This window comes from Salvelinus sp. IW2-2015, unplaced genomic scaffold (assembly GCF_002910315.2).
Source record: "Salvelinus sp. IW2-2015 unplaced genomic scaffold, ASM291031v2 Un_scaffold1383, whole genome shotgun sequence".
Taxonomy (NCBI): Eukaryota; Metazoa; Chordata; class Actinopteri; order Salmoniformes; family Salmonidae; genus Salvelinus; species Salvelinus sp. IW2-2015.
The window spans coordinates 67,724-76,557 of record NW_019942873.1 but is presented as its reverse complement, the minus strand read 5'-3'; the positions used below and the strand labels follow the sequence as shown (position 1 = coordinate 76,557).

The 8,834-nt window shown below is 42.7% G+C and overlaps 1 long non-coding RNA gene across 1 annotated transcript in view; it reads right to left on the bottom strand.

Moving 5' to 3' along the window:
• Nucleotides 1-6,310: 6,310 nt before the first annotated feature.
• The window catches only part of LOC112070658 (uncharacterized), a 5,525-nt gene continuing 3,001 nt past the window's right edge, over nt 6,311-8,834 (bottom strand). Inside the window, exons 2-3 of the long non-coding RNA XR_002893941.1 lie at nt 8,129-8,306; nt 6,311-7,557 (exon numbers count right to left, since the gene is read on the bottom strand). This is a non-coding gene — a long non-coding RNA (uncharacterized lncRNA). The remainder of the gene's footprint in view (nt 7,558-8,128; nt 8,307-8,834) is intronic.

Sequence of the window (8,834 nt, the reverse complement as noted above, 5' to 3'; positions counted from 1 at the left end):
AGTCATACTGGTATTGACAGACAGAAGGTACAGACTCATACTGGTTTTGACAGACACAGAGTCATTGTGGTATTTACAGACAGAAGGTACAGAGTCATACTGGTATTGACAGACAGACCCAGAGTAATACTGGTACTGACAGACAAGGTACAGAGTCATACTGGTATTAACAGACAAAGGTACAGAGTTATACTGGTATTACAGTTTTTTTTGATTGCTTAAGCACGATTTTCAAAACAGGGCCCGTTGTTTCAAAACACACAAAATAGCACAACCACACACCCAATTAGCAAAACACTACAGATCCTTTGCAAAATTAAACACTCTTGTAAAAACTATACACTTCTTTTAAAACCACACTTTGTTACCATATGAAACACACACGTTTCTATACTCTGTTTGCACGAGTTACACTCTGCTGTGATAAACCTAAAACACTTTTAGCACTTCTACTTCCCTATGATTAGAGTAGGTACTATCAACAAAGTACAAATATAATGTCAATTCACCAAACACTACACAAGACCAATGTTGCAGACTGAAGAAACTCATTTATTTCTCAACACGCCCAAAATGTTGACATGGAGATTCATAATACTGTAACCAAACGTCACTTTACGTATTGTAAGTTCAAAAAAAAATAAACAAAATAACTAGACATTGTCTCTTCGCCTAGCTGGATCTGGCCAGAGAATTTCATTAACATCGCAGGCAATGTTGTCATTAGCAAGACACCTTGGAAAGAAACGTCTTGAATGACGAATCCATCCTTGCATTGCTGCTACCTCCATCTGGTCACAGGCCTCCTCCATGGCTTGGATGAGGGGTACTCAGCCTGGAGAGGAGATCATATACCTTCCACCGCCATGCGAGAAACTCTTCTATAGGGTTGAGGAATGGAGAGTATGGTGGAAGATATAGGACGGTGAAATGTGGATGTTGCTGAAACCAGTTCTGAACCAGAGCAGAGCGTGGAAAGACACATTGTCCCAGACAACAATGTATTGCATATGATCGATTTGATTTGCTGCTGTTATGTTGTGCAATTGGTCCAAGAATGTAAGTATGAGTGCTGTGTTGTAAGGGCCCATATGGCATGGCGGTGGAGGACCCCATCTGTGTAATGGCTGCACAGAGTGTTATTTACCCTCACGTTGCCCTGGGACATTGACTATAGCCCTGTGGCCAATGATGTTTCTTCCCTCCTTCGTGTTCTCGTCAGGTTGAACCCAGCCTCATCTGAATGAACTCATGCTGGATCTCCTCTCCATCCATTCGTAAAACTCTGAAAAACAGTGTCAGGCAAAATTGTGTAGTTCAGTGTAGATCTAGTATACATATTACAGTACAGTAAAAGATTATGAGACAGTATGCAAGATCACACTGCTAAAGTGAATACATACCTCTGCATGATCATGCCGCAGTCGTTTCACCCTTTCGGAATTGCGCTCGAAAGGCACTCGATAAATTTGCTTCATTTGAATATGTTTTTTTTTTAGGATGCGTCCAGTGTTGATGTTGAGACCTGATGGATATCGGTTGAAAAGGCGTGGTTATTGACAATGTTAGCTTGGAGCTGCTTGAGTGTTATAGCATTGTTGGCCAAAACCATGTTTACTATCTCCCTCTCTTGCTGTTCTGTGAACATAGGAGGCCTTCCCCCTTGTCGTCCTGAACCATCAATCCTATGTAGAAAAAAAAAACAGTATACAATAAGTACAGTAATTTCACAGGAAAAGGTAACAGAAGAACTGATAGTGCATAGAATACAGTACTGTAAGCAGTTACTGAAACCGTGCAGATGTTTTTTGATATGATGATATTTTTCAATACCTATTTTCCAGTCTAAATGTTCTCATCACCACTTGCCACTGTATATCGGCTTAGATTTGGCTGTACTCGCAGTCCAGCCTCCCTCAGCGTCAGGCCGTGGTTGACAACGTGGTCAACCAGTGTTGCGTGGATCTCATTTGTCAGATTCGGTCCTCTTTGAGCACCTTCTTGTCTTCCTCTTCCTCTTCCTCCCTTCCTCCTCGTCCTCCTCGTTCTCCTCCTCGTCCTCCTCGTTCTCCTCGTCTACTCTTTCTCTGACTCTTTCCATTGTGCTTGAAAGACCGATGAACTCACCTGCTGCTTTTTTATAGTGCTTATAACACTGATTGGTGTGTCTACAATTAAGCAAACGAGTGTTTGCACACCTGATGACTGTGTTGAACCAATTGGTTGGACGGTGTGGTAATTTGACAGTCAGTGCTTTGCTATTGCAAGGACGTGACTTCATGATAGATTTTTGTGTGTAATGTATGTTAAGTGTGTTTAGTGTTTGCAAATCACTGTGTGTAGAGTTTTGCAACAAGTGTGAGGTTGACAATCGTGCTTATAGTTGTGCAAATATGGGCTGATGTTTTGCTTCTTGAGTGTAAAGTTTTGCTAATAGTGTACTACTTTTAATTTTAGTGTGTAAGCAATCAAAAAACTGTAACAGACAGAAGGCACAGAGTCATACTGGTATGACCGGCAGAAGATAACAGAGTCAAACCACTCAATAATCACTTGGGTCTGTGCGACTAGGGAAGCAGTCTACACTGGAGATCACATGGTTACATTCGCTGCTCAGTCACATGCTGTAACCCTTATAGAGGCACTCACACGTACATGGACACACGCAACACACACACACAACACACACACAAAATGTACTGTCTGAAGGAAAGTATAGCTTTTGGATGACATTTGTGCGTTGTGCAACATGATGAACCATGAATAATGTTATCAACTCAAATACTACATACAGGATATGAGAAATATCAACGGTTAATCACTTGTCCAATCAGGCCCTCGTTTTGACAAGCCCATGGCATCCACTGGAAAAATCGAATGATGTCATACATTCATAAGAAAATATAGCTTTATAAACTGTGTGATTCGAGCCCTGAATGCTGATTGGCTTATCAGCCGTGGGTATACCAGACCGTTATACCATGGGGTATGACAAAGCATTTTCTTTTTACTGCTTTAATTATGTTTGGTAAGCAGTATATAATAGCAATAACAGTACCTCTGAGTTTTGTGTAATGGCCAATATACCACGGCTAAGAGCTGTATCCAGGCACTCCTACCGTTGCGTCGTGCTTTAGAACTTAGCCGTGGTATATTGGCCAATATACCACACCCCCTCGTGCCATATTGCTTAATTCTATCACAGGAAGCTTTTGAGGGGAGAACAGCTTCATAATAATGGTCAGACAAAGAGCAAATGAAATGGCATCAAGCACATGGAAACCATGTGTTTGATGTATTTGATACCATTCCACTGATTCAGCTCCAGTCATTACCACGAGCACGTTCTCCCACATAAAGGTGCCACCAACCTCCTGTGATTTTTATATAGCAAATTAAACATAATAATACCATTTGATTTGATTGAACAATAAGCCATTTAGTTGATGCTTTTATCCAAAGCCAGTAAGTCATGCCTGCATAGATTTTACATATGGGTGACCCACAATCCTGGTGGTGCAAGCTCCATGCCACCTGAGTCATACAGGACCACAGACAGTCCATTGATGTTCAGAGAAACGATGAACTTAGAAACCATCCAATAGTATGCCTCATTCAACTGATGGATTTCTGTGCAGATGATTTTATACATACTGTATCATTAGTATACAGTAGCACTTTTTATAAACATGACTGCCGTATCATTCAATTTTAATGGTAAAGACACCATTGAATAGTAAATTTGCACATATGTAGAAATTCTAATGGAAAGCTAGTCATTGGCAAATAACTCTATAAAAAAATGTGTATCACCTAAAGGAAACGCAGTCTTCCTGTAACCTGTTCCTTGGCTAATTGAAGAGGTTAAAAAGTTCGGTCTTCCATTTTATGACATCCTCTGAGACGGAGGCTGTCCTACAGATGTAGGATCTTAATTTGATCACCCTGTTGCAGGATAACTTTGTAGTGTATTTGACATTTAAAAAGGCTTATAAAGTTAGTAATTTCCACTTTGAAATGTCATTCCTGATTTTCCACTACGAAAAATGTATCAACCCCTAGGAAAATGTCATTAACTATAACCACATAATAAGTCAAATTTCCTCTTGCTGCATAATCCACATAATAAGTCAAATTTCCTCTTGCTGCAGGATTATTTTCCTGCTGTAGGCAAACTGGCTCAAATTAAGATCCTACATCTGTAATATGGACACAGTATGGTCAACATCACAATCTGTACCTTCTGTCTGTCAATACCAGTATGGCTCTGTACCTTCTGTCTGTCAATACCAGTATAATACAGAGCTGTGATTGGGTCCAGATGAGTGGGTAAATTGTTGGGTCGTGATAGGGTCGAGTCGATGTGTTTTTCAACAAGACAGGCATATTGTGGCGCTGTTAATTGACAGTTATTTAATATCATTGTAAAGGATCCTTCAAACACTTGAGGTTTTATTAAAACTACTTTTTATCCAGATGTTTCAACTCAAGACAATTTTTTCATTGTTTTTTTAGAGTAATATAAATATAGCTTCTAAACGTGACCCCTTCAAGACAACATACACTACCTATGCGAAAATCTACTTGTTTCCCCTAAACAATTACATTTGAGCACCTAATGGGTCTAGAATATTAAAACCTCTTAAATCCTTAAAACCTCTCAATGTATTCCGTAGATGTACCCCTGCCCATTGGTACAACCTTTGATTCATTAAGCCAAACCTATCCACAAACAACCTAAAACTCCCTGCCTGGAGGCGTAGAAACAGCACAATACAACTCGTTGGCCTATCTCAAAGAGGACTGATTGATGCAGTTCCAGACCTATACATAGTCTCGTCTTTCTTTTGAAGTGTTTTCGGGGAGGGAGGATGATAAGTGGGGAGGGAACGTGGAGAGAGGGGCTAGCATTAGTGCTAGTGATCCATAATAGCTGTACTCTAACACCCACTACTCTCCTGGATGCTAGGGAACGGGAGGAACAGCCACTTTCCCACTGTAAGCGCCACTAAAAGGTTCTTTACCAGGAACTGCTTTTCATTTGGTTGTGGCAGCATTCCTTTGGGTGTACGCTCTAGATAAATGCACCGACACAATTAGTCGACGTCTTACTCCCCTTGCGTCCATTAGTTCACGGTACTACGTGTGTGACATCTTTATATCTGCTGTGCTCTGTGTTTCCCTYCACTGCGTTTGTGTCCATTTTGTTGGGTCAATAGCGGAACTAGACAATAATAGCAGTGTCATGACAGCGTCCTCTTAAAACACTGCACCCTCCCATCGTCGACGTCACGGCTCCCCTTGAACCTTGTTTCCTGTCAGCACTTCCTGTCATTAAGAACTTTCAGACGCACCACTCATCGGAACGGACGGAAAGACGGATGGATGGATGGATGCTAGAGTGCTATTGATGGAAAGTGTAAAGAGGAGAAGTCAAGGTACACTGGCTTTCATTAAGAAAGTACTACATCTTAGTTGCGTCTCTCGAGAGCAGAGAGAGTCTCTTTCTCCAAACCTCCACTCGAGTGCCATCAGTAATCCCTTGTCGCTCCCGGGCAGGCAGGCTCTCTCATCACAGTGAAGAGAGCGGTATTGATAGGTGTCAAACTCTCTGTGGGATGCCTGTCACTCTTTATAGAGCCCTGATTGGCCCGTGTCACAACGGATCACCCTCACACCCAGCAGCAGCACAGTTTATTATTAGGAGCCCAACTTGAAGGCGGACATTTAGGCTGAAAGTGTTTTTAATGAACTAGCAGAAAGCAGTAAAAACTAGCTGCTTTGCACCATTGCCCTGGCAGGGGATTACCTTAGCAACATCAGTGCTCTGAAAGGAGGAAGGTTGCTTGATAGGTGGCCATTTTGGGTCAAATACTTTTTAAATAAACCAAAAGGAAGCAGTGACAAACTGTTGCTTTGTCCTATTGCCCTGGTACCTTAAAGGGTCTTAGCGACATAGCTCTTTGACATGAGACAGCTTGCTTGATAGGCGGCACTTTTGGCTTTGATTAGGGAATGAACCAAAAGTTAGCAGCTCGCAGCTTTGACAACTCGCAGCTTTGCACCATTGCCTTGGCAGGGGCTAGCTAGCTTGATAGGCGACCATGTGGCTCGTCAYTAGCAGACCCAGAGTCATGCTTGAGTGTGTTTGCACTAACCTGGTTGTTTGCGCACACATGGGATAATTAGTAATGAGTTATTTATAGTCGGCTGTGGAATTGCCAGGCAACCTGGGGGGGCTGATTAAGCCACTTGCCAATCACTTATTTATGGCTTCCTGGAGGTGAATAACTTGTCTGTCTTTGTGTGGAGCGCCATGGCAACACAACAGGAAGATGGTTCTGTGGAGAGGAAGTGGAACCCTGTGATAGTATCACTTGTCTCTCATTCACTATGAAGTTTTCAACGTGGTTACACACACACACATGCACGGACACACACGCAAATCACTTTAATCAAAACAAGCCCTCCTTGAACTTACTAGACCTCATAAAAGGTGTTTATGTAAAATGGTGTTATTTATAATTGGAGCGACTCTTGAGGAGTGGAACGCTACCAAAATGTGATTCTCATTCAGTGTTGTTATGAATGTGTGGAAACTGCTGCTGTGTGACAGAAACAGTTCCACATCATATTCTCAGTTCCTCAAAACTGCTGGCTCAGCACTTTCTGGTTGTTTTTAGAGAGTAGGAAGGCCTCAGTGTCAACGTTCTCCCGTCTACTCCTATGGTGTTTCCCAAACCTCTCCTCGAATACCCTCTGCCAGTTCAACACATTTGATCTATTGCAGTACAAGCACACCTAGTCAGCTAAATATCAAACATTAGCTGAGGTGTGCTTGTACTGGAACAGATCAAATACATGGAACGGCCTGGAGGTATTTTTAAAAGTGGTTTGGGAAACACCATAGACGTAGACTAGAGAACGTTGACACTGAGGCCTTCCTGCTCTCTAAAAACAACCAGAAAGCGCCGACCCAGCAGTTTGAAATGTGGTTTGTGAAACACAGCTCTTGTTGACATCCTTTCTSTAGTCTCCTAGTGCATGATATTTTAGTAACAGCCTACCAGTAAAATCTGCTGCATGGATGTACACTCATTTGAACTCCACTGCTAACACAATGAATAAATAGCCGCGTGTGACAGACCACAGTCACTCACACCCTCTCTGATACACACATAACAAGACATAGTAGACATTTTTTAATGTGTTTGTTTCCAGGTATCCAATGTCTCCCCACCTTCTGGATGAACTCCACAGAAACACTGGGAAAAGCCAGAAACAACCAAGTTCAAAGTCCGTCTGGGCGCTCTGACCACTTTTACCATCAGTATCTTGAGCTTTCCCCACAATTCCCATCTGAGAGTGTTATTAGTGTTGTGTTGATTGGCATGGCAACTCTGTGCTTTTGACATCAGTGACCTGGATTGACTCAAACATGCCGCGAGCCATCAGTCCCATCATGCATTGCGTTGGCCCCTGGGGCGTGGCCTCAGCTCAGCCTGCTGTCTAGAGTTGCCACATCCGTCATTATCTCAACTGAACACACACACACAGCTGAAGACACACACACAGGAAAGTGGAGGTTACCACTGACAGAGTTTATAACGGACAGAGCCGTGATAAAATGCTTGAATATGGGTTGAATAAAGATGGCTTTATTTAATACTAAATCGTAAAGAGGTTGGGAGGATATGTCTAAATGAACACATTTTGAAATAGCCAGAAACCCAGAATGAGGTTTCTAGCTATTCAATCAGTCCATTCAATCCCACCAGTTCTGATTGAATAGGCCTCACAGATTAAGTTCAAAGCAGGTTGTCCCTAGATGGTAAGAGGAATCTCTATTTCTCATAGTTTTTCTTTCTTTCTTTCTTTCTTTCTTTCTTTCTTTCTTTCTTTCTTTCTTTCTTTCTTTCTTTCTTTCTTTCTTTCTTCAATCTCTCTCTCTCTCTCTCTCTCTCTCTTCTCTCTCTCTCTCTGTCTCTCTCTCTCTCTCTCTCTTCTCTCTCTCTCTCTCTCTCTCTCTCTCCTCTCTCTCTCTCTCTCTCTCTCTCTCTCTCTTCTCTCTCTCTCTCTCTCTCTCTCTCCTCTTCTCCTCTTTTCGTTGTCTGGCAGTGACCCTTACGTCATGTTTCCGTTGCTCAATGAGAGCGTGTCATGTGTCACATGCAGTCCAGGCACCCATGTCAACACTGGGACAGACACATTGCTGTTCTTTTCCCCTCCGGCCCTCCTTCTGTGGGGGTTTCAGCCCGTTGAAAGGTACAGCCAGAGGGGAGGGGCGGCATTCTCTCTGTGTCTGTCTGAAAAGAGGAACAGCAGTCAGTATAAGGTGAACAGAAGATGTAGACTCAATTAGAATTCCAGTTCATTCAAGTCCTGCATTAATGGGTGTTAACATAGAGTAGAACTGCAGAACAGCAGGGTTGGTACCAATTCAATTTAACTGAGGAGTTGAACTGAAATTTCTATTCAACAATTGAAAAGTGCGCTGTTCCATAGCGAATGGCTAGTACTCTACCCTGGTATAGTGTTATTCTACCCTCTCTACCCACTCTGTATCTACCTCTGTCGCAGTCCTGTACTGTACCTCTCCTTCTCTCCTATTTGAATAATAGTCATCATCCCTCCATCCTCGCCTCTCCTTCCCCCTCCACCCCTCCAACCCTCCTCTCTCTTCTGTAATGATGGGTCTCTGGGGACATGGCCCCCGCTCGCCATGTTGGTTGAAAGCTGCTGATGTGTCCTGAATCCCCCAGCTGCCCCGGCACACTAACCCTCCAAACACACAATACAGGGAGACCTATGACATCATCCTGGAAAGCTGGATC